Here is a 26,692-nt window from a genome sequence, read left to right on the forward strand (position 1 = left end):
CAGGGTAAAAAAGAGAGGGGGGGGCACTAATTTGGCATATATAAACTACATAGCAGCTATAAGGGAGAAACACTTATATAAGGTTGTCCCTATACATATTATAGCGCTCTGGTGTGTGCTGGCAAACTCTCCCTCTGTCTCCCCAAAGGGCTAGTGGGGTCCTGTCCTCTATCAGAGCATTCCCTGTGTGTGTGCTGTGTGTCGGTACGTGTGTGTCGACATGTATGAGGAGGAAAATGGTGTGGAGGCGGAGCAATTGCCGGTAATAGTGATGTCACCCCTTAGGGAGTCGACACCTGACTGGATGGTCTCATTTAAGGAATTACGTGATAGCGTCAGCACTTTGAAAAAGACTGTTGACGACATGAGACAGCCGGCAGATCAATTAGTGCCTGTTCAGGCGTCTCCAACACCGTCAGGGGCTCTAAAGCGCCCGTTACCTCAGTCGGTCGACACAGACACGGACACTGACTCCAGTGTCGACGGTGAAGAAACAAACGTATTTTCCAGTAGGGCCACACGTTACATGATCACGGCAATGAAGGAGGTTTTGCATATTTCTGATACTACAAGTACCACAAAAAGGGGTATTATGTGGGGTGTGAAAAAACTACCTGTAGTTTTTCCTGAATCAGATGAATTAAATGAAGCGTGGGTTTCCCCCGATAAAAAACTGCTAATTTCTAAAAAATGATTGGCATTATACCCTTTCCCGCCAGAGGTTAGGGCGCGCTGGGAAACGCCCCCTAGGGTAGATAAAGCGCTCACACGCTTATCAAAACAAGTGGCGTTACCGTCTCCTGATACGGCCGCCCTCAAGGAACCAGCTGATAGAAAGCTGGAAAATATCCTGAAAAGTATATACACACATACTGGTGTTATACTGCGACCAGCAATCGCCTCAGCCTGGATGTGCAGTGCGGGGGTAGCTTGGTCGGAGTCCCTGACTGAAAATATTGATACCCTGGACAGGGACAATATATTATTGACTATAGAGCATTTAAAAGATGCATTTCTATATATGCGAGATGCACAGAGGGATATTTGCACTCTGGCATCAAGAGTAAGTGCGCTGTCCATTTCTGCCAGAAGAAGTTTATGGACACGACAGTGGTCAGGTGATGCGGATTCCAAACGGCACATGTAAGTATTGCCGTATAAAGGAGAGGAGTTATTTGGGGTCGGTCTATCGGACCTGGTGGCCACGGCAACAGCTGGGAAATCCACCTTTTTACCCCAGGTCACCTCTCAGCAGAAAAAGACACCGTCTTTTCAACCTCAGTCATTTCGTCCCCATAAGGGCAAGCGGGTAAAAGGCCACTCATATCTGCCCCGGGGTAGAGGAAGGGGGAAAAGACTGCAGCAGGCAGCCTCTTCCCAGGAACAGAAGCCCTCCCCCGCTTCTGCCAAGTCCTCAGCATGACGCTGGGGCCTTACAAGCGTACTCAGGTACGGTGGGGGGTCGTCTCAAGAGTTTCAGCGCGCAGTGGGCTCACTCGCAAGTGGACCCCTGGATCCTGCAGGTAGTATCTCAGGGGTACAAATTGGAATTCGAGACATCTCCCCCTCGCCGGTTCCTGAAGTCTGCTTTACCAACGTCTCCCTCCGACAGGGAGGTGGTATTGGAAGCCATTCACAAGCTGTATTCCCAGCAGGTGATAATCAAGGTACCCCTCCTACAACAGGGAAAGGGGTATTATTCCACACTGTTTGTGGTACCGAAGCCGGATGGCTCGGTGAGACCTATTCTAAATCTAAAGTCCTTGAACACTTACATACAAAGGTTCAAATTCAAATTGGAGTCACTCAGAGCAGTGATAGCGAACCTGGAAGAAGGGGACTATATGGTGTCTCTGGACATCAAGGATACTTACCTTCATGTCCCAATTTGCCCTTCTCACCAAGGGTACCTCAGGTTCGTGGTACAGAACTGTCACTATCAGTTTCAAACGCTGCCGTTTGGATTGTCCACGGCACCCCGGGTCTTTACCAAGGTAATGGCCGAAATGATGATTCTTCTTCGAAGAAAAGGCGTCTTAATTATCCCTTACTTGGACGATCTCCTGATAAGGGCAAGGTCCAGAGAATAGTTAAAGGTCGGAATAGCACTATCTCAAGTAGTACTACGACAGCACGGGTGGATTCTAAATATTCCAAAATCGCAGCTGAGTCCGACGACACGTCTGCTGTTCCTAGGGATGATTCTGGACACAGTCCAGAAAAAAGTGTTTCTCCCGGAGGAGAAAGCCAGGGAGTTATCTGAGCTAGTCAGGAACCTCCTAAAACCAGGCCAAGTGTCAGTGCATCAATGCATAAGGGTACTGGGGAAAATGGTGGCTTCTTACGAAGCGGTTCCATTCGGCAGATTCCACGCAAGAACTTTTCAGTGGGATCTGCTGGACAAATGGTCCGGATCGCATCTTCAGATGCATCAGCGGATAACCCTGTCTCCAAGGACAAGGGTGTCTCTTCTGTGGTGGTTGCAGAGTGCTCATCTTCTAGAGGGCCGCAGATTTGGCATTCAGGACTGGGTCCTGGTGACCACGGATGCCAGCCTTCGAGGCTGGGGAGCAGTCACACAGGGAAGAAATTTCCAGGGAGTGTGGTCAAGCCTAGAGACTTCATTTCACATAAATATACTGGAGCTAAGGGCAATTTACAATGCTCTAAGCCTAGCAAGTCCTCTGCTTCATGGTCAGCCGGTGTTGATCCAGTCGGACAACATCACGGCAGTCACCCACATAAACAGACAGGGCAGCACAAGAAGCAGGAGGGCAATGGCGGAAGCTGCAAGGATTCTTCGCTGGGCGGAAAATCATGTGATAGCACTGTCAGCAGTGTTCATTCCGGGAGTGGACAACTGGGAAGCAGACTTCCTCAGCAGGCACGACCTCCACCCGGGAGAGTGGGGACTTCATCCGGAAGTCTTCCACATGTTTGTGAACCGTTGGGAAAAACCAAAGGTGGACATGATGGCGTCCCGCCTCAACAAAAAACTAGAAAGGTATTGTGCCAGGTCAAGGGACCCTCAGGCAATAGCTGTGGACGCTCTGGTAACACCTTGGGTGTTCCAGTCAGTGTATGTGTTCCCTCCTCTGCCTCTCATACCCAAGGTACTGAGAATTATAAGACGGAGAGGAGTAAGAACTATACTCGTGGCTCCGGATTGGCCAAGATGGACTTGGTACCCGGAACTTCAAGAGATGCTCACAGAGGACCCATGGCCTCTGCCACTAAGAAGGGACCTGCTTCAGCAAGGACCCTGTCTGTTCCAAGACTTACCGCGGCTGCGTTTGACGGCATGGCGGTTGAACGCCGGATCCTGAAGGAAAAAGGCATTCCGGAGGAAGTCATCCCTACCCTGATCAAAGCCAGGAAGGAGGTGACCGCACAACATTATCACCGTATTTGGCGAAAATATGTTGCGTGGTGTGAGGCCAGGAGGGCCCCGACGGAGGAATTTCAACTGGGTCGATTCCTGCATTTCCTGCAAACAGGAGTATCTATGGGCCTCAAATTGGGGTCCATTAAGGTTCAAATTTCGGCCCTGTCAATTTTCTTCCTGAAAGAATTGGCTTCAGTTCCTGAAGTCCAGACGTTTGTCAAGGGAGTACTGCATATACAGCACCCCTTTGTGCCTCCAGTGGCACCGTGGGATCTCAATGTAGTTCTGGGATTCCTCAAATCACATTGGTTTGAACCGCTCAAATCTGTGGATTTGAAATATCTCACATGGAAAGTGACCATGCTGTTGGCCCTGACCTCGGCCAGGCGAGTGTCAGAATTGGCGGCTTTATCTTACAAAAGCCCATATCTGATTTTCCATTCGGACAGGGCAGAACTGCGGACCCGTCCCCAGTTTCTCCCTAAGGTGGTGTCAGCGTTTCACCTGAACCAACCTATTGTGGTGCCTGCGGCTACTAGGGACTTGGAGGACTCCAAGTTGCTAGACGTTGTCAGAGCCCTAAAAATATATATTCAAGGACGGCTGGAGTCAGGAAAACTGACTCGCTATTTATACTGTATGCATCCAACAAGCTGGGTGCTCCTGCTTCTAAGCAGACGATTGCTCGTTGGATTTGTAGTACAATTCAGCTTGCACATTCTGTGGCAGGCCTGCCAAAGCCAAAATCTGTAAATGCCCACTCCACAAGGAAGGGGGGCTCATCTTGGGCGGCTGCCCGAGGGGTCTCGGCTTTACAACTTTGCCGAGCAGCTACTTGGTCAGGGGCAAACACGTTTGCAAAATTCTACAAATTTGATACCCTGGCTGAGGAGGACCTGGAGTTCTCTCATTCGGTGCTGCAGAGTCATCCGCACTCTCCCGCCCGTTTGGGAGCTTTGGTATAATCCCCATGGTCCTTACAGAGTCCCAGCATCCACTTAGGACGTCAGAGAAAATAAGAATTTATTAACCGATAATTCTATTTCTCGTAGTCCGTAGTGGATGCTGGGCGCCCATCCCAAGTGCGGATTGTCTGCAATACTTGTACATAGTTATTGTTACAAAAATCGGGTTTTGTATTGTTGAGAGCCATCTTTGCAGAGGCTCCTCTGTTATCATGCTGTTAACTGGGTTCAGATCACAGGTTGTACAGTGTGATTGGTGTGGCTGGTATGAGTCTTACCCGGGATTCAAAATCCTTCCTTATTGTGTACGCTCGTCCGGGCACAGTATCCTAACTGAGGCTTTGAGGAGGGTCATAGGGGGAGGAGCCAGTGCACACCAGCTAGTCTTTAAGCTTTTACTTTTTGTGCCCTGTCTTCTGCGGAGCCGCTATTCCCTTGGTCCTTACGGAATCCCAGCATCCACTACGGACTACGAGAAATAGAATTATCGGTAAGTAAATTCTTATTTTCTCTAACGTCCTAGTGGATGCTGGGAACTCCGTAAGGACCATGGGGAATAGCGGACTCCGCAGGAGACTGGGCACTCTAAAAGAAAGATTAGGTACTATCTGGTGTGCACTGGCTCCTCCCTTTATGCCCCTCCTCCAGACCTAAGTTAGAATCTGTGCCCGGCTCGAGCTGGTTGCACACTAGGGGCTCTCCTGAGCTTCTAGTAAAGAAAGTATTTATTAGGTTTTTTATTTTCAGTGAGATCTGCTGACAACAGACTTACTGCTACGAGGGACTTAGGGGAGAGAAGCGAACCTACCTGCTTGCAGCTAGCTTGGGCTTCTAGGCTACTGGACACCATTAGCTCCAGAGGGATCGAACACAGGCCCAGCCTCGGTCGTCCGGTCCCGGAGCCGCGCCGCCGTCCCCCTTGCAGAGCCAGAAGCAAGAAGAACGTCCTGGAAATCGGCGGCTAAAGACTCCAGTCTTCATTAAGGTAGCGCACAGCACTGTAGCTGTGCGCCATTGCTCCCTATGCACACCACATACTCCGGTCACTGATGGGTGCAGGGCGCTGGGGGGGGGGGGGGTGCCCTGGGCTGCAATTAGAGTACTTTGACTTTGACTTTGGCAAACAACACATAATATAGCCTAATAAACTATATATGTGTAAAAATCCCCTGCCATAATACACTTATGAGAGCGGGAGAAGTCAGACGAAAAAGGGGCGCGCCTATCTCCCTCAGCACACTGGCGCCATTTTCTCTTTACAGTGCAGCTGGAAGACAGCTCTCCAGGCTCTCCCCTGCAGCTTCCAGGCTCAAAGGGTTAAAAAGAGAGGGGGGGCGCAAACTGTATATAAAAAGCAGCTATAGGGATAAATCACATTCTGTTAGTGTAACTCCCTGATTAAATAGCGCTGTAGTGTGTGCTGGCATACTCTCTCTTTGTCTCCCCAAAGGACTTTGTGGGGTCCTGTCCTTAGTCAGAGCATTCCCTGTGTGTGTGCGGTGTGTCGGTACGGCTGTGTCGACTTGTTTGATGAGGAGACTTATGTGGAGGCGGAGCAGGTGCCGATAAATGTGATGTCACCCCCTGCAGGGCCGACACCAGAGTGGGTGGATATGTGGAAGGTATTAACCGACCGTGTCAACTCCTTACATAAAAGGCTGGATGACGTAACAGCCGTGGGACAGCCGGCTTCTCAGCCGGCGCCTGCCCAGGCGTCTCAAAGGCCATCAGGGGCTCAAAAACGCCCGCTACCTCAGATGGCAGACACAGATGTCGACACGGAGTCTGACTCCAGTGTCGACGAGGTTGAGACATATACACAATCCACTAGGGGCATCCGTTGCATGATTTCGGCAATGAAAAATGTGTTACACACTAAAAAGGGGTTTTATGTTTGGGGAGAAAAAGCAGCCAGTGTTTTGTACCCCCATCAGATGAGTTGAATGGAGTGTGTTAAGAAGCGTGGGGTTCCCCCAATAAGAAACTGGTAATTTCTAAAAAGTTACTGATGGCGTACCCTTTCCCGCCAGAGGATAGGTCACGTTGGGAGATATCCCCTAGGGTGGATAAGGCGCTCACACGTTTGTCAAAAAAGGTGGCACTGCCGTCTCAGGATACGGCCACCTTGAAGGAGCCTGACGATAGAAAGCAGGAGGCTATCCTGAAGTCTGTATATACACACTCAGGTACTATACTGAGACCTGCAATTGCCTCAGTATGGGTGGTCTGATACCCTGTAAGATAATATTGTTACCCTCGACAGGGATATTATTTTGCTAACCATAGAGCATATTAAAGACGTCGTCTTATATATGAGGGATGCACAGAGGGATATTTGCCGGCTGGCATCCAGATTTAATGCAATGTCCATTTCTGCCAGGAGGGTATTAGGGACCCGGCAGTGGACAGGTGATGCTGATTCTAAAAGGCACATGGAGATTCTGCCTTATAAGGGTGAGGAATTGTTTGGGGATGGTCTCTCGGACCTCGTATCCACAGCAACAGCTGGGAAGTAAAAAGTTTTACCTCAGTTCCCTCACAGCCTAAGAAAGCACCGTATTATCAGAAACAGTCTTTTTGGCCACAGAAAAGCAAGCGGGTCAAAGGCGCTTCCTTTCTGCACAGAGGCAAGGGAAGAGGGAAAAAGATGCACCAGACAGCCAGTTCCCAGGATCAAAAATCTTCCCTCGCTTCCTCTAAGTCCACCCCATGACGCTGGGGCTCCACAGGCGGAGCCAGGTGCGGTGGGGGCGCGTCTCCGGAACTTCAGCGACCGGTGGGCTCGCTCGCAGGTGGATCCCTGGGTTCTGCAAGTAGTATCACAGGGATACAAGCTGAAGTTCGAGGCGACTCCCCCTCACCGTTACCTCAAATCAGCCTTACCTGCTGCCCTCGGAGAAAGGGAGGTAGTACTGGCGGCAATTCACAAGCTGTATCTTCAGCAGGTGATAATCAAGGTACCCCTCCTTCAACAGGGACGGGGTTACTATGCCACAATGTTTGTGGTACCGAAACCAGAGGGTTCGGTGAGACCCTTTCTAAATTTAAAATCCTTGAACATTTATATAAAAAAGTTCAAGTTCAAGATGGAATCGCTCAGAGCGGTTATTGCAAGCCTGGAAGAGGGGGATTTTATGGTGCCATTGGACATCAAGGATGCTTACCTGCATGTCCCCAATTATCCACCTAACCAGTAGTACCTCAGGTTTGTGGTACAGGAATGTCATTACCAATTCCAGACGCTGCCGTTTGGTTTGTCCAAGGCACCGAGGGTATTTACCAAGGTAATGGCCGAAATGATGATGCTCCTCCGAAAGAAGGGAGTCATGATTATTCCGTACTTGGACGATCTCCTTATAAAGGTGAGGTCCAAAGAGCAGTTGCTAGTCAGCGTAGACCTATCTCAGGAAGTGCTACATCAGCACGGCTGGATTCTGAATATCCCAAAGTCGCAGCTGATTCCTGCGATGTGTCTGCTGTTCTTGGGCATGATTCTGGACACAGAACAGAAGAAGATATTTTTCCTGGTGGAGAAGGCCCAGGAATTATCATCTCTGGTCAGGGACCTCCTGAAACCAAAGCAGGTGTCGGTGCATCACTGCACGCGAGTCCTGGGAAAGATGGTAGCTTCTTACGAAGCAATTCCCTTCGGCAGATTCCATGCAAGGATCTTCCAGTGGGATCTGTTGGACAAGTGGTCCGGATCGCATCTCCAGATGCATGGGTTAATCGCCCTGTTCCCGAGGGCCAGGGTGTCTCTGCTGTGGTGGCTGCAGAGTGCTCCTCTGCTCGAAGGCCGCAGATTCGGCATACAGGACTTGGTCCTGGTGACCACGGATGCAAGCCTCCGAGGTTGGGGGGCAGTCACCCAGGGAAGAAACTTCCAAGGACAATGGTCGAGTCAGGAAACTTCCCTACACATAAATATTCTGGAACTAAGTGCCGTTTACAACGCCCTGAGTCAAGCAGAACCCCTGCTTCAAAACCAACCGGTTCTGATTCAGTCAGACAACATCACAGCGGTCGCCCATGTAAACCGCCAGGGCGGCACAAGAAGCAGGGTGGCAATGGCAGAAGCCACAAGGATTCTTCGATGGGCGGAGAATCACGTGATAGCACTGTCAGCAGTGTTCATTCCGGGAGTGGACAACTGGGAAGCAGACTTCCTCATCAGGCACGACCTCCACCCGGGAGAGTGGGGGCTTCATCCAGAAGTCTTCCAGCTGATTGTGAACCGTTGGAAACGGCCACAGGTGGACATGATGGCGTCCCGCCTCAACAAAAAGCTAAAAAGATATTGCGCCAGGTCAAGGGACCCTCAGGCGATAGCTGTGGACGCTCTTGTGACACTGTGGGTGTACCAGTCGGTTTATATGTTCCTTCCTCTCACCCTCATACCCAAGGTACTGAGGATAATAAGGAGAGGAGTAAGAACTATACTCATTGTTCCGGATTGGCCAAGAAGAGCTTGGTACCCAGAACTTCAAGAAATGGTCTCAGAGGACCCATGGCCTCTGCCGCTCAGATGGGACCTGCTGCTGCAGGGGCCCTGTCTGTTCCAAGACTTACCGCGGCTGCGTTTGACGGCATGGCAGTTGAACGTATCCTAAAGGAAAAGGGCATTCCGGAGGAAGTCATTCCTACGCTGATTAAAGCTACGAAGGAGGTGACCGCAAAACATTATCACCGCATATGGCGGAAATATGTTGCTTGGTGTGAGGCCAGGAAGGCACCAACGGAGGAATTTCAGCTGGGTCGATTTCTGCACTTCCTACAGTCAGGGGTGACTATGGGCCTCAAAAAGGTCCAGATTTCGGCTCTGTCGATTTTCTTCCAAAAAGAACTGGCTTCACTGCCTGAAGTTCAGACTTTTGATAAAAGGAGTGCTGCATATTCAGCCCCCTTTTGTGCCTCCAGTGGCACCTTGGGATCTCAACGTGGTGTTGGATTTCCTAAAGTCGCATTGGTTTGAGCCACTGAAAACAGTAGAGCAAAAATATCTCACGTGGAAAGTTGTCATGCTTCTGGCCTTGGCTTCGCCAGGCGTGTATCAGAATTGGCGGCTTTGTCATGTAAAAGCCTTATCTGTTTTTCATATGGATAGGGCGGAATTGAGGACTCGTTCCCAATTTCTTCCTAAGGTGGTATCAGCGTTTCATTTGAACCAACCTATTGTGGTGCCTGCAGCTACTCGGGACTTGGAGGATTCCAAGTTGCCGGACGTAGTCAGGGCCTTAAAAATCTATGTTTCCAGGATGGCTAGAGTCAGGAAAACTGACTCGCTATTTATCCTGTATGCACTCATGCTCCTGCTTCAAAGCAGACTATTGCTCGTTGGATTTGTAGCACGATTCAACTTGCACATTCTGCGGCTGAACTGCCGCATCCTAAATCTGTAAGAGCCCATTCCACGAGGAAATGGGCTCTTCTTGGGCGGCTGCCCGAGGGGTCTCGGCTTTACAACTTTGCCGAGCTGCTACTTGGTCGGGTTCAAACACATTTGCAAAATTCTACAAGTTTGATACCCTGGCTATGGAGGACCTTGAGTTTGCTCATTCGGTGCTGCAGAGTCATCCGCACTCTCCCGCCCGTTTGGGAGCTTTGGTATAATCCCCATGGTCCTTACGGAGTTCCCAGCATCCACTAGGACGTCAGAGAAAATAAGAATTTACTCACCGGTAATTCTATTTCTCGTAGTCCGTAGTGGATGCTGGGCGCCCATCCTAAGTGCGGATTGTCTGCAATACTTGTATATAGTTATTGCCTAGCTGGAGGGTTATTGTTATGAGCCATCTGTTCGTGAGGCTCAGTTGTTATTCATACTGTTAACTGGGTATAGTATCACGAGTTGTACGGTGTGATTGGTGTGGCTGCTATGAGTCTTACCCGGGATTCCAAATCCTTTCCTTATTGTGTCAGCTCTTCCGGGCACAGTTTCCCTAACTGAGGTCTGGAGGAGGGGCATAGAGGGTGGAGCCAGTGCACACCAGATAGTACCTAATCTTTCTTTTAGAGTGCCCAGTCTCCTGCGGAGCCCGCTATTCCCCATGGTCCTTATGGAGTTCCCAGCATCCACTACGGACTACGAGAAATAGAATTACCGGTGAGTAAATTCTTATTATTACAGAAGTCACATATTCTCATTGCTCAGTCACTACAGCAATCTCTTATCCAACACCCTCCTCTGTCATCAGCCCTGTTCTCAGTTGGGTGTTTCTAACACAAGGCTATCCATGACAAATATCACATGTAGAGAGTTTTCTCATACGTCCTAGAGTATGCTGGGGACGCTTTGAGAACCATGGGGTAAAGACTGGATCCGCAGGAGACATGGGCACTTTAAGACTTTAAAAGGGGTGTAAACTGGCTCCACCCTCTATGCCCCTCCTCCAGACTCCAGTTAGATTCTGTGCCCAGCGAGACTGGATACACTTAGGAGCTCTCCACAGTTTCTCAGAAAAAAGACTTTATTTAGGTTTATAATTTTCAGGGAGACCTGCTGGCTACAGGCTCTCTGCATCGTGGGAGTGAGGGGGGAGAAGCAGACCTACTTCTGTTCGTTCAAGGGCTCTGCTTCTTAGGCTACTGGACACCATTAGCTCCAGAGGTTCAGATCACTTGGTGCACCTAGCTGCTTGTTCCCGGAGCCGCACCGTCACCCCCCTCACAGAGCCAGAAGACAGATGCCGGATGAGTAAAGGAAGATCAGAAGACTTTAGTGATGGCAGAAGACGGCAGTGGGATCCGACGACACGCCTGTCGTTCCTGGGTATGATTCTGAATACAGAGTTACGGAGAGTTTTTCTTCCAGTGGAAAAGGCTCTGGAAATACAGAACATGGTAAAACAGATTCTGAAACCGGCAAAAGTGTCAGTTCTTCAATGCACTCGATTGCTGGGCAAGATGGTGTCGGCCTACGAGGCCATTCTGTATGGCAGGTTCCATGCCAGGGGTGTTTCAGTGGGACCTGCTGGACAAGTGGTCCGGGTCTCACCTGGACATGCACCGGAAAATACTCCTATCTTCCAGGACCAGGATCTTCTTTCTGTGGTGGCTGCACAGTTCTCACCTTCTGGAGGGACGCAGGTTCGGGATTCAGGATTGGATCCTGGTAACCACAGATGCAAGTCTCCGAGGCTGGGGAGCAGTCACACAGGGGTGAAACTTTCAGGGAAAATGGTCAAGCCAGGAAGCTTGTCTGCACATAAACATTCTGGAATTAAGGGCCATTTACAACGGCATTCTGCAAGCGGAATATCTTCGCGGTCTGCCCATCTTGATTCAATCAGACAACATAACAGCAGTGGCGTACGTAAACCGCCAGAGCGGAACAAATTTCAGCCTTATCAATTTTCTTTCAGAAAGAATTGCCCTACCTTCCGGAAGTTCAGACCTTCGTCGGGTGTGCTGCACATCCAACCTCCATTTAGGCCCCCAGTGGCACCATGGGATCTTAATGTGGTGTTGCAGTTCCTGCAATCTCCTTGGTTTGAACCTTTACGTAAGGTTGAGTTAAAATTCCTTACTTGGAAAGTAGTCATGTTGTTGGCCTTGGCGTCATAAAGGTGAGTTTCTGAATTGGCGGCTTTGTCTCACAAAAGACCCTATTTAATCTTCCATGCTGATAGAGCGGAGTTGAGAACTCATCAGCAATTTCTACCAAAAGTGGTTTCCTCATTTCACGTAAACCAGCCTATTGTGGTGCCAGTGGCTACTGATGCCTTGGCGGAATCGAAGTCTCCATGTGGTCAGAGCTTTGAAAATCTATGTCGCCAGAACGGTGCAGATTAGGAAAACAGAGGCTCTGTTTGTCCTGGTGGTTTCCAACAAGATTGGGGCTCCTGCTTCCAAGCAGACTATTGCACGCTGGATCTGTAATACGATTCAGCAGGCTCATTCCACGGCAGGGTTACCGTTACCGAAATCGGTGAAAGCTCATTCTACCAGAAAGGTGATCTCATCCTGGGCGGCTGCTTGAGGGGTTTCGGCATTACAACTTTGGCGAGCTGCTACTTGATCGGGTTCAAACACCTTTGTGAAGTTTTACAAGTTTGATACCCTGGCTGAGGAGGACCTCATGTTTGATCAGTCGGTGCTGCAGAGTCATCTGCACTCTCCCGCCCGTTCTAGAGCATTGGTATAAACCCCATGGTTTTGAAGCATCCCCAGTATCCTTTAGGACGTATGAAAAAATAGGATTTTAATACCTACCGGTTACAGACCTAGTCTCTACAGCTACTGCTGGAAAATCGTAATTTTTACCTTATGTTCCCCCAAAACATAAGAAAACGCATCATCAAATGCAGTCCTTTCGGCCCAATAGATACCGAAGAGGAAGAGGCTCTGCCTTCCTTGCTGCTAGAGGCAGGGAAAGAGGTAAAAGAAACCCAGGCTTCTCTGCCTCCCAAGAACAGAAGTCCTCCCCGGCTTCTGCCAAGTCCACCGCATGACGCTGGGGTTTCCCTGCGGGAGTCCTCGCCAGTTGGGGCACGTCTCAAGCTCTTTAGCCAGGTCTGGGTTTGCTCGGGCCTGGAACCTTGGATTTTAAAAATTGTGTCACAAGGGTACAAACTAAAATTTTAAGACGTTCCCCCTCGCCGATTATTAAAATCAGCCTTGCCAGCTTCTCTGACTGGCAGAGAGGTAGTGTGCGACGCAATACAAAAATTGTGTCAGAACCAGGTCATTATCACGGTTCCCCCTGCGCAACAGGGACAAGGCTTTTATTCCAGTTTATTTGTGGTTCCGAAGCCGGACGGCTCGGTCAGACCGATCCTCAACCTTAACCTAAATTACTTTCTGCAGAAATTCAAGATGGAGTCTCTCAGAGCAGTGATCTCCAGTCTGGAGGAAGGGGACTTTATGGTCTCCTTAGACATAAAGGATGCCTACCTACATGTTCCCATTTATCCTCCTCATCAGGCCTTCCTGCGCTTTGTGGTTCAGGATTGTCATTACCAATTTCAGACGTTGCCATTTGGGCTGTCCACGGCTCCGAGGATTTTTACCCAAGTGATGGCGGAGATGATGATTCTTCTTCGCATGCAAGGTGTCATGATTATCCCATACTTGGACGATCTCCTGATGAAAGCCAGATGCAGGGACAAGTTGTTACAGAACATTGCACTGTCCCTGAAGGTGTTGCAACAACATGGCTGGCTCCTCAACCTGCTGAAATCTCAGTTGATCCCTACGACTCACCTGTCATCTCTGGGGATGAATCTGGACACAGAACTACAGAGAGTTTTTCTTCCGGAAGAAAAAGCTCTGGAACAAATCTTAAAATCAACCAGAGTGTCGATCCATCAATGCACTCGCTTGCTGGGAAAGATGGTGGCGGCCTACGAGGCCATTCAGTTTGGCAGATTCCATGCCAGAGTATTCCAGTGGGACCTGTTGGACAAGTGGTCCGGTTCCCACCTACACATGCAACGGACGATAGTCCTGTCCTCAAAGACAAGAATATCACTGCTGTGGTGGCTGCACAGTTCTCACCTCCTCGAGGGACGCAGGTTCGGTATTCAGGATTGGATTCTAGTGACCACGGATGCAAGTCCCCGGGGTTGGGGTGCAAGGAAGATGGTCAAGTCAGGAGACTTGTCTCCACATAAACGTTCTGGAATTAAGGGCCATTTACAACGGCCTTCTACAAACTGAACGCCTTTTTCAAAGTCGACCCTTCCTCATCCAGTCGGAGAATGTAACAGCAGTAGTTTACATCAACAGCCAGGGAGGAACAAAAAGCAGAGCAGCAATGACAGAAGCCACAAGGATTCTCCGCTGGGTGGAGAAACATCTAAGCGCTCTGTCAGTTATCTTCATTCCAGGAGTGGACAACTGGGAAGCAGACTTCCTCAGCAGACACGATCTCCATCCAGGAGTCTTCACAGAAGTGACAAGTCGCTGGGGTACTCCCCAAGTAGACATGATGGCGTCTCGTCTCAACAAGAAACTCCAAAATGATTGCGCCAGGTCAAGGTACCCTCAAACCATAGCGGTGAGCGCTCTGGTGACACCGTGGGTGTTTCAGTCGGTATGTGTTCCCTCCACTTCCTCTCATTCCGAGAGTGTTAAAAATTATAAGAAGAAGAAAGGTTCCAACGATCCTCATTGTTCCAGATTGGCCAAGGAGGGCTTGGTATCCCGATCTTCAGGATTTACGCATAGGAAATCCCTGGCTGCTTCCTCTACGAGAGGACCTGTTACAGCAGGGGCCGTGTCAGTATCAAGATTTACTGCGGCTACGTTTGACGGCATGGCGGTTGAACGCCAGATTCTAGCCCAGAAGGGTATTCCCAGTGAAGTCATTCCCACTCTTATTCAGGATAGAAAGGATGTTACGGCAAAACACGATCACCACATTTGGAGGAAATATATTTCCTGGTGCGAGTCCAAGAAGGCTTATGCGAAAAAATTTTTACTTGGACGTTTTCTCCACTTTTCACAAGCTGGAGTGGATGCGGGCCTTACATTAGGATCCATTAAAGTACAAATTTCTGCATTGTCAGTTTTCTTTCAGAAACAATTGGCCTCACTTCCTGAGGTGCAAACGTTTGTAAAGGGTGTCTTACACATCCAACCACCTTTTGTGCCTCCTGTGGCACCTTGGGACCTTAACGTGATGTTACAGTTCCTTCAATCTCACTGTTTGAACCTTTTTCATAAGGTGGATTTGAAATTCCTCACTTGGAAAGTGGTCATTTTATTGGCCTTGGCATCTGCACGGCGGGTGTCCGATTTGGCGGCCTAGTCTCACAAGAGCCCTTATTTGATCTTCCATGAAGATAGAGCAGAGTTGAGAACTCGTCAACAGTTTCTGCAGAAGGTGGTTTCTTCTTTTCATATAAACCAACCTAATGTCCGTCTCCCTCGGCACAGTTCCTATAACTGAGGTCTGGAGGAGGGGCATAGAGGGAGGAGCCAGTTCACGCCCTTATTAAAGTCTTAAAGTGCCCATTTCTCCTGCGGATCCTGTCTATACCCCATGGTTCTATTGATGACCCCAGCATCCTCTACGGACTCAGAGAAAAGGATTTACCGGCAGGTATTAAAATCCTATTATTTATAAGTGCGCAAGCAGGACAGCATTTTCTCTTCTTTGGTGTTTTATTATTACAACCATGTCTAGTAATCCCACATGAGCGTCCATGTCACCTCCAGTAATCCCACACGAGCGTCCATGTCTCCTCCAGTAATCCCACATGAGCATCCATGTCACCTCTAGTAATCCCACATGAGTGGCCATGTCTCCTCCAGTAATCCCACATGAGCGGCCATGTCACCTCTAGTAATCCCACATGAGCATCCATGTCACCTCTAGTAATCCCACGAGCATCAGTGTCACCTCCAGTAATCCCCCATGAGCGTCCATGTCACCTCTAGTAATCCCCCATGAGCGTCCATGTCACCTCTAGTAATCCCCCATGAGCATCCATGTCGCCTCTAGTAATCCCACATGAGCGTCCGTGTCACCTCTAGTAATCCCACATGAGCGTCCGTGTCACCTCTAGTAATTCCCCATGAGCGTCCATGTCACCTCTAGTAATCCCTCATAAGCATCCATGTCGCCTCTAGTAATCCCACATGAGCGTCCATGTCACCTCTAGTAATCCCACATGAGCGTCCATGTCACCTCTAGTAATCCCAGATGAGCGTTCAGTGTTGATCAAGCTCCAGTCTAAGCATCCTATCTTTTTTTTTTTTTTAATACACATAAAAATGATTACAGGTAAAACATGTCAGTTATAGAATTATATATTGTATCCTGTAACACCCTGGGTCTTGTCTACTTATTTTATATTTCTCTGACGTCCTAGTGGATGCTGGGAACTCCGTAAGGACCATGGGGAATAGCGGGCTCCGCAGGAGACTGGGCACAACTAAAAGAAAGCTTTAGAACTAACTGGTGTGCACTGGCTCCTCCCCCTATGACCCTCCTCCAGACCTCAGTTAGATCTTTGTGCCCGGCCGAGCTGGATGCACACTAGGGGCTCTCCTGAGCCTCCTAGAAAAGAAATTATAGTTTAGGTTTTTTATTTTCAGTGAGACCTGCTGGCAACAGGCTCACTGCTACGAGGGACTAAGGGGAGAAGAAGCGAACCTGCCTGCTTGCAGCCAGCTTGGGCTTCTTAGGCTACTGGACACCATTAGCTCCAGAGGGATTGAACGCAGGACCCGACCTCGTGGTCCGTTCCCGGAGCCGCGCCGCCGTCCCCCTTACAGAGCCAGAAGCAAGAAGGTCCGGAAAATCGGCGGCTGAAGACTTCTGTCTTCTCCAAGGTAGCGCACAGCACTGCAGCTGTGCGCCATTGCTCCTCATGCACACCTCACACTCCGGTCACTGATGGGTGCAGGGCGCTGGGGGGGGGGGGCGCCCTGAGCAGCAATAAATAACACCTTGGCTGGCAAATATACACCATATATAGCCCCAGGGGCTATATAGGTGTAAATTAACCCCTGCCAGATTTCCTAAAGTCCGCCGAAAAAGGGGCGGAGCTATCTCCCTCAGCATACCGGCACCATTTTCCCTCACAGCTCCGCTGGAAGGAAGGCTCCCTGGCTCTCCCCTGCAGTCCTGCACTACAGAAAAGGGTAAAAAAAGAGAGGGGGGCACATATTTTAGGCGCATTATAGTTATTCTATGCAGCTATAGGGGAAAACACTCTGTATAGGTGTCACCCCAGTGTATATAGTGCTCTGGTGTGTGCTGGCATACTCTCCCTCTGTCTCTCCAAAGGGCTTTGTGGGGTCCTGTCCTCTTTTAGAGCATTCCCTGTGTGTGTGCTGTGTGTCGGTACGGCTGTGTCGACATGTATGAGGAGGAAAATTATGTGGAGGCGGAGCAAATGCCGGTAAATGTGATGTCACCCCCTGCGGGGTCGACACCTGTGTGGATGGACTTATGGAAGGAATTACGGGAAAGTGTCAACTCCTTACATAAAAGGCTTGACGACATGGGACAGCCGGCAACTCAGCTTGTGCCTGTCCAGGCGTCTCAAAGGCCATCAGGGGCTGTAAAACGCCAGTTACCTCAGATGGCAGACACAGACGTTGACACGGATACCGACTCCAGTGTCGACGATGAGGAGACGACTGTAACTTCCAATAGGGCCACACGTTACATGATTGAGGCAATGAAAAATGTATTACACATTACTGATATTACCCCAGGTACCACAAAAAAGGGTATTATGTTTGGTGAGAAAAAACTACCAGTAGTTTTTCCTGCATCTGAGGAATTAAATGAAGTTTGTGAAGAAGCATGGACTTCCCCCGATAAGAAATTAGTAATTTCTAAACGGCTATTGGCAGCGTACCCTTTCCCGCCAGAGGATAGGTCACGTTGGGAAACACCCCCTAGGGTTGATAAAGCGCTCACACGTTTGTCAAAGAAGGTGGCACTACCGTCTCCGGATACGGCCGCCCTTAAAGAGCCTGCTGACAGAAAGCAGGAGACTATCCTAAAGTCTATATACACACACACTGGTGTTATACTACGACCAGCTATAGCCTCAGCATGGATGTGTAGTGCTGCGGTTGCGTGGTCAGATTCCCTGACAGAGAATATTGAGACCCTGGATAGGGACAATATTTTACTGACTTTAGAGCATATAAAAGATGCTCTCTTATACATGCGTGATGCACAGAGGGATATTTGCCGACTGGCATCAAAAGTAAGTGCAATGTCCATTTCCGCTAGACTGGATTATGGACTCGGCAGTGGTCAGGGGATGCCGATTCAAAAAGGCACATGGAGATTTTGCCTTATAAAGGGGTGGAGTTGTTTGGGGAAGGTCTGTCAGACCTCGTTTCCACGGCAACAGCTGGAAAATCAACTTTTCTGCCCCAGGTTACCTCGCAGCAAAAGAAAGCACCGTATTATCAAGCACAGTCCTTTCGGCCCCATAAGGGCAAGAGGCGCCTCTTTTTTGCCAAAAGGCAGAGGTAAGGGAAAAAAGCTGCAGCATACAGCCAGTTCCCAGGACCAGGAGTCCTCCCCCGCTTCCGCCAAGTCCACAGCATGACGATGGGGCTTCACAGGCGGATCTAGGTACGGTGGGGGCACGTCTCAGGAATTTCAGCACACAGTGGGCTCGCTCACAGGTGGATCCCTGGATCCTTCAGGTAGTATCTCAGGGGTACATGCTGGAATTCGAGACGCCTCCCCCACGCCGTTTCCTAAAATCTGCCTTACCAACAACACTCTCTGACAGAGAGGCGGTGTTACAGGCAATTCACAAGCTGTATTCCCAGCAAGTGATAAACAGGGTACCTCTCCTTCAACAAGGAAAGGGTTATTATTCCACAATGTTTGTGGTACCGAAACCGGACGGTTCGGTGAGACCCATTTTAAATTTAAAATCCTTGAACAAGTATATCAAAAAGTTCAAGTTCAAGATGGAATCGCTCAGAGCGGTTATCTCCAGCCTGGAGGAGGGGGATTACATGGTATCTCTGGACATCAAGATGCTTACCTGCATGTCCCCATTTACCATCCTCACCAGGAGTACCTCAGGTTTGTGGTACAGGACTGTCACTACCAGTTCCAGACGCTGCCGTTTGGGTTATCCCGGCACCGAGGGTCTTTACCAAGGTAATGGCCGAAATGATGATTCTCCTTCGAAAGAAAGGGGTTTCAATTATCCCGTACTTGGACGATCTCCTGATAAAGGCGAGGTCCAAGGAACAGTTGGTAGTGGGAGTAGCACTTTCTCGGGAAGTGCTACAACAGCATGGTTGGATTCTCAACATCCCAAAGTCACAGCTGGTCCCCACGACACGTCTTCTGTTCCTGGGGATATTCTGGGTACAGACCAGAAAAGTGTTTCTTCCAGAGGAAAAAAAAAAAGGGGTTGTCATCTCTAGTAAGAAACCTTCTAAAGCCAGGACAGGTGTCAGTGCATCAATGCACGAAAGTCCTGGGAAAGATGGTAGCTTCGTACGAAGCAATTCCATTCGGCAGATTCCACGCAAGAACCTTCCAGTGGGACCTGTTGGACAAGTGGTCCGGATCGCATCTTCAGATGCATCGGCGGATAACCCTGTCGCCAAGGACCAGGGTGTCGCTACTGTGGTGGCTGCAGAGTGCTCATCTTCTAGAGGGCTGCAGATTTGGGGTACAGGACTGGGTCCTGGTAACTACGGATGCCAGCCTTCGAGGCTGGGGGGCAGTCACACAGGGACGAAATTTCCAGGGACTGTGGTCAAACCAGGAAATTTCACTTCACATAAATATCCTGGAACTAAGGGCCATCTACAACGCCCTAAGCCAGGCAAGACCTCTGCTTCAAAACCAGCCAGTACTGATACAATCAGACAACATCACGGCGGTCGCCCATGTAAACAGACAGGGCGGCACAAGAAGCAGGAGCGCGATGGCAGAAGCCACAAAGATTCTCCGATGGGCGGAAAATCACGTGTCAGCACTGACAGCAGTGTTCATCCCGGGAGTAGACAACTGGGAAGAAGACTTCCTAAGCAGACACGACCTCCACCCGGGAGAATGGGGACTTCATCCGGAAGTTTTCCAAATGATTGTAAACCGTTGGGAACGACCAAAGGTGGACATGATGGCGTCCCGCCTCAACAAAAAACTAGAAAGGTATTGCGCCAGGTCAAGGGACCCTCAGGCGATAGCTGTGGACGCTCTAGTGACACCGTGGGTGTACCAGTCGGATTATGTGTTCCCTCCTCTGCCTCTAATTCCAAAGGTACTGAGAATTGTGCGAAGGAGCGGAGTAAGAACGATGCTCGTGGTTCCAGAGTGGCCAAGAAGAGCTTGGTACCCGGAACTTCAAGAGATGCTCACAGAGGACCCATGGCCTCTTCCGCTAAGACGGGACCTGCTCCAGCAGGGGCCCTGTCTATTCCAAGACTTACCGCGGCTGCGTTTGACGGCATGGCGGTTGAACACCGGATCCTGAAGGAAAAGGGTATTCCGGAGGAAGTCATCCCTACCCTGATCAAAGCCAGGAAGGATGTCACGGCAAAACATTATCACTGCATTTGGCGAAAATATGTTGCTTGGTGTGAGGCCAAAAAGGCCCCAACGGAGGAGTTTCAACTGGGTCGTTTTCTGCATTTCCTGCAAGCAGGAGTGAATATGGGCCTAAAATTAGGGTCCATTAAGGTACAGATTTCGTCTCTGTCAATTTTCTTCCAAAAAGAATTGGCTTCACTGCCTGAAGTTCAGACATTTGCGAAGTGCGTGCTGCATATTCAGCCCCCTTTTGTGCCTCCAGTGGCACCTTGGGATCTCAATGTGGTTTTGGGGTTCTTGAAATCACATTGGTTCGAGCCACTTAAAACCGTGGATTTGAAATATCTCAGGTGGAAAGTGGTCATGCTGTTGGCCCTGGCTTCGGCCAGGCGTGTGTCAGAATTGGCGGCCTTATCTTGTAAAAGCCCTTATCTGATTTTCCATACGGATAGGGCAGAGTTGAGGACTCGTCCTCATTTTCTCCTGAAGGTGGTATCAGCTTTTCACTTGAACCAGCCTATTGTAGTGCCTGTGGCTACTAGGGACTTGGAGGATTCCAAGTTACTGGACGTGGTCAGGGCCCTGAGAATTTATGTTTCCAGGACGGCTGGAGTCAGGAAGACTGACTCGCTGTTTATCCTGTATGCATCCAACAAGCTGGGTGCTCCTGCTTCAAAGCAGACTATTGCTCGCTGGATTTGTAGCACTATTCAGCTTGTGCATTCTGCGGTAGGACTGCCGCATCCTAAATCAGTGAAAGCCCATTCCACAAGGAAGGTGGGCTCATCTTGGGCGGCCGCCCGAGGGGTCTCGGCTTTACAACTTTGCCGAGCCGCGACTTGGTCAGGGTCAAATACTTTGCAAAGTTTTACAAGTTTGACACCCTGGCTGACGAGGACCTGGAGTTCTCTCATTCGGTGTTGCAGAGTCATCCGCACTCTCCCCCCCCCCCCCCCCCCCCCGTTTGGGAGCTTTGGTATAATCCCCATGGTCCTTACGGAGTTCCCAGCATCCACTAGGATGTCAGAGAAAATAAGATTTTACTCACCGGTAAATCTATTTCTCGTAGTCCGTAGTGGATGCTGGGCGCCCATCCCAAGTGCGGATTGTCTGCATTACTTGTACATAGTTACTGTTAACTAAAACGGGTTATTGTTGAGAGCCATCTGTTCAGAGGCTCCATTGTTATCATACTGTTAACTGGGTTTAAAATCACGAGTTGTACGGTGTGATTGGTGTGGCTGGTATGAGTCTTACCCAGGATTCAAAAATCCTTCCTTATTGTGTCAGCTCTTCCGGGCACAGTATCCTAACTGAGGTCTGGAGGAGGGTCATAGGGGGAGGAGCCAGTGCACACCAGTTAGTCCTAAAGCTTTCTTTTAGTTGTGCCCAGTCTCCTGCGGAGCCGCTATTCCCCATGGTCCTTACGGAGTTCCCAGCATCCACTACGGACTAGGAGAAATAGATTTACCGGTGAGTAAAAATAAGAATTTACTTACCGATAATTCTATTTCTCGTAGTCCGTAGTGGATGCTGGGGACTCCGTAAGGACCATGGGGAATAGCGGCTCCGCAGGAGACTGGGCACAAAAGTAAAGCTTTAGAACTACCTGGTGTGCACTGGCTCCTCCCCCTATGACCCTCCTCCAAGCCTCAGTTAGGATAATGTGCCCGGACGAGCGTACACAATAAGGAAGGATTTTGAATCCCGGGTAAGACTCATACCAGCCACACCAATCACACCGTATAACTTGTGATCTAAACCCAGTTAACAGCATGATAACAGAGGAGCCTCTAGAAAAGATTGCTCACTACAGCAATAACCCGATTTTTTGGTAACAATAACTATGTACCAGTATTGCAGACAATCCGCACTTGGGATGGGCGCCCAGCATCCACTACGGACTACGAGAAATAGAATTATCGGTAAGTAAATTCTTATTTTCTCTGACGTCCTAGTGGATGCTGGGGACTCCGTAAGGACCATGGGGATTATACCAAAGCTCCCAAACGGGCGGGAGAGTGCGGATGACTCTGCAGCACCAAATGAGAGAACTCCAGGTCCTCCTCAGCCAGGGTATCAAATTTGTAGAATTTTACAAACGTATTTGCTCCTGGCCAAGTAGCTGCTCGGCAAAGTTGTAAGGCCGAGACCCCTTGGGCAGCCGCCCAAGATGAGCCCACCTTCCTTGTGAAGTGGGCATTTACAGATTTTTGGCTGTGGCAGGCCTGCCACAGAATGTGCCAGCTGAATTGTACTACAAATCCAACGAGCAATAGTCTGCTTAGAAGCAGGAGCACCCAGCTTGTTGGGTGCATACAGAATAAACAACGAGTCAGATTTTCTGACTCCATCCGTCCTGGAAACCTATATTTCCAGGGCCCTGACAACGTCTAGCAACTTGGAATCCTCCAAGTCCCTCGTAGCCGCAGGCACCACCATAGGTTGATTCAGGTGAAACGCTGAAAACCACCTTAGAGAGAAACTGAGGACGAGTCCTCAATTCCGCCCTGTCCGAATGGAAAATCAGATGAGAGCTTTTACAGGATAAAGCCGCCAATTCTGACACGCGCCTGGCCCAGGCCAGGGCCAACAGCATGACCACTTTTCATGTGAGATATTTTAACTCCACATATTTAAGTGGTTCAAACCAATGTGAGTTTTGGAACCCAAAAACTACATTGAGATCCCAAGGTGCCACTGGAGGCACAAAAGGAGGTTGCATATACAGTACCCCTTTTACAAACGTCTGAACTTCAGGGACTGAAGCCAGTTCTTTCTGGAAGAAAATCGACAGGGCCGAAATCTGAACCTTAATGGATCCTAATTTTAGGCCCATAGACACTCCTGTTTGCAGGAAATGCAGGAATCGACCCAGTTGAAATTCCTCCGTTGGGGCCTTAATGGCCTCGCACCACGCAACATATTTTCGCCAAATGCGGTGATAATGTTTTGCGGTTATATCCTTCCTGGCTTTGATCAGGATAGGAATGACTTCATCCGGAATGCCTTTCTCCTTCAGGATCCGGCGTTCAAACACTCTGCCGTCAAAAGCAGCCGCGGTAAGTCTTGGAACAGACAGGGTCCTTGCTAAAGCAGGTCCCTTCTTAGAGGTAGAGGCCACGGATCCTCCGTGAGCATCTCTTGAATTTCCGGTTACCAAGTCCTTCTTGGCCAATCCGGAGCCACGAATATAGTGCTTACTCCTCTCCATCTTATAATTCTCGGTACCTTGGGTATGAGAGGCAGAGGAGGGAACACATACACTGACTGGTACACCCACGGTGTTACCAGAGCGTCTACAGCTATTGCCTGAGGGTCCCTTGACCTGGCGCAATACCCGTCGAGTTTTATAATCATGTGGAAGACTTCTGGGTGAAGTCCCCACTCTTCCGGGTGGAGGTCGTGTCTGCTGAGGAAGTCTGCTTCCCAGTTGTCCACTCCCGGAATGAACACTGCTGACAGTGCTATCACATGATTTTCCGCCCAGCGAAGAATCCTTGCAGCTTCCGCCATTGCCCTCCTGCTTCTTGTGCCACCCTGTCTGTTTACGTGGGTGACTGCCGTGATGTCCGAATGGATCAACACCAGATGACCTTGAAGCAGAGGTCTTGCTGAGCTTAGAGCATTGTAAATGGCCCTTAGCTTCAGGATATTTATGTGAAGTGATGTCTCCAGGCTTGACCATAAGCCCTGGAAATTCCTTCCCTGTGTGACTGCTCCCCAGCCTCGCAGGCTGGCATCCGTGATCACCAGGACCCAGTCCTGAATGTCGAATCTGCGGCCCTCTAGAAGATGAGCACTCTGCAACCACCACAGGAGAGACACCCTTGTCCTTGGTGACAGGGTTATCCGCTGATGCATCTGAGGATGCGACCCGGACCATTTATCCAGCAGGTCCCACTGGAAAGTTCTTGAGTGGAAACTGCCGAATGGGATTGCTTCGTAAGAAGCCACCATTTTTCCCAGAACCCTTTCATGTACTGAGACTTGGCTCGGTTATAGGAGGTTCCCGACTAGCTTGGATAACTCCCTGACTTTCTCCTCCGGGAGAAACACCTTTTTCTGGACTGTGTCCAGGATCATCCCTAGGAACAGAAGACGAGTCGTCGGAATCAGCTGTGATTTTGGAATATTGAGAATCCAATCGTGCTGCCGCAACACTACCTGAGATAGTGCTACACCGACCTCCAACTGTTCCTTGGATCATACCCTTATCGGGGGATCGTCCAAGTAAGGGATAACTAAAATTCCCTTCCTTCAAAGGAGTATCATCATTTCGGCCATTACCTTGGTAAAGACCCGGGGTGCCGTGGACCATCCATACGGCAGTGTCTGAAACTGATAGTGACAGTTCTGTACCACAAACCTGAGGTACCCTTGGTGAGAAGAGTAATTTGGGACATGAAGGTAAGCATCCTTGATGTCCCGAGACATCATGTAGTCCCCTTCTTCCAGGTTCGCAATCACTGCTCTGAGTGACTCAATCTTGAATTTGAACCTCCGTATGTAAGTGTTCAAGATTTTAGATTTAGAATCGGTCTCACCGAGCCATCCGGCTTCGGTACCACAACAGTGTGGAATAATACCCCGTTCCCTGTTGCAGGAGGGGTACCTTGGTTATCACCTGCTGGGAATACAGCTTGTGAATGGCTTCCAAACTGCCTCCCTGTCAGAGGGAGACGTCGGTAAAGGCGACTTTAGGAAACGGCGAGGGGGAGACGCCTCGAATTCCAATTTGTACCCCTGAGATATCACCTGAAGGATCCAGGGGTCTACTTGCGAGTGAGCCCACTGCGCGCTGAAATTCATTGAGATGGGCCCCCACCGTGCCTGAGTCTGCTTGTAAAGCCCCAGCGTCATACTGAGGGCTTGGCAGAGGCGGGAGAGGGCTTCTGTTCCTGGGAACTGGCTGATTTCTGCAGCCTTTTTCCTCTCCCTCTGTCACGGGGCAGAAATGAGGAACACTTTTCCCGCTTGCCAACGAAAGGACTGCGCCTGATAATACGGCGTCTTCTTATGTTGAGAGGCGACCTGGGGTACAAACGTGGATTTCCCAGCTGTTGCCGTGGCCACCAGGTCTGAAAGACCGACCCCAAATGACTCCTCCCCTTTATAAGGCAATACTTCCAAATGCCGTTTGGAATCCGCCTCACCTGACCACTGTCGTGTCCATAACCCTCTACTGGCAGAAATGGACAACGCACTTAGACTTGATGCCAGTCGGCAAATATTCCGCTGTGCATCACGCATATATAGAAAAGCATCTTTTAAATGCTCTATAGGCAATAATATACTGTCCTTATCTAGGGTATCAATATTTTCAGTCAGGGAATCCGACCACGCCAACCCAGCACTGCACATCCAGGCTGAGGCGATTGCTGGTCGTAGTATAACACCAGTATGTGTGTAAATACATTTTAGGATACCCTCCTGCTTTCTATCAGCAGGATCCTTAAGGGCGGCCATCTCAGGAGAGGGTAGAGCCCTTGTTCTTACAAGTGTGTGAGCGCCTTATCCCCCCTAGGGGTTTTTTACCAACGCACCCTAACCTCTGGCGGGAAAGGGTACACTGCCAATAACATTTTAGAAATTATCAGTTGTTATCGGGGGAAACCCACGCATCATCACACACCTCATTTAATTTCTCAGATTCAGGAAAACTACAGGTAGTTTTTCCTCCCCGAACATAATACCCCTTTTTGGTGGTACTCGTATTATCAGAAATGTGTAAAACATTTTTCATTGCCTCAATCATGTAACGTGTGGCCCTACTGGAAGTCACGTTTGTCTCTTCACCGTCGACACTGGAGTCAGTATCCGTGTCGGCGTCTGTATCTGCCATCTGAGGTAACGGGCGCTTTAGAGCCCCTGACGGCCCATGAGACGTCTGGACAGGCACAAGCTGAGTAGCCGGCTGTCTCATGTCAACCACTGTCTTTTATACAGAGCTGACACTGTCACGTAATTCCTTCCAACAGTTCATCCACTCAGGTGTCGACCCCCTAGGGGGTGACATCACTATTACAGGCAATCTGCTCCGTCTCCACATCATTTTTCTCCTCATACATGTCGACACAAACGTACCGACACACAGCACACACACAGGGAATGCTCTGATAGAGGACAGGACCCACTAGCCCTTTGGGGAGACAGAGGGAGAGTTTGCCAGCACACACCAGAGCGCTATTTATATACAGGGATAACCTTATATAAGTGTTTTTCCCCTTATAGCTGCTGTTTTATTAATACTGCGCCTAATTAGTGCCCCCCTCTCTTTTTTAACCCTTTCTGTAGTGTAGTGACTGCAGGGGAGAGCCAGGGAGCTTCCCTCCAACGGAGCGGTGAGGGAATATGGCGCCA

General features: G+C 49.6%; 1 protein-coding gene across 1 annotated transcript in view; it reads left to right on the forward strand.

Moving 5' to 3' along the window:
- The window catches only part of LOC134983269 (uncharacterized), a 402,217-nt gene that overhangs the window by 154,858 nt on the left and 220,667 nt on the right, over nt 1-26,692 (forward strand). The gene's annotated exons all lie outside the window — the stretch shown is intronic.

This window comes from Pseudophryne corroboree, assembly GCF_028390025.1.
Source record: "Pseudophryne corroboree isolate aPseCor3 chromosome 3 unlocalized genomic scaffold, aPseCor3.hap2 SUPER_3_unloc_11, whole genome shotgun sequence".
In the NCBI taxonomy this organism is placed as follows: Eukaryota; Metazoa; Chordata; class Amphibia; order Anura; family Myobatrachidae; genus Pseudophryne; species Pseudophryne corroboree.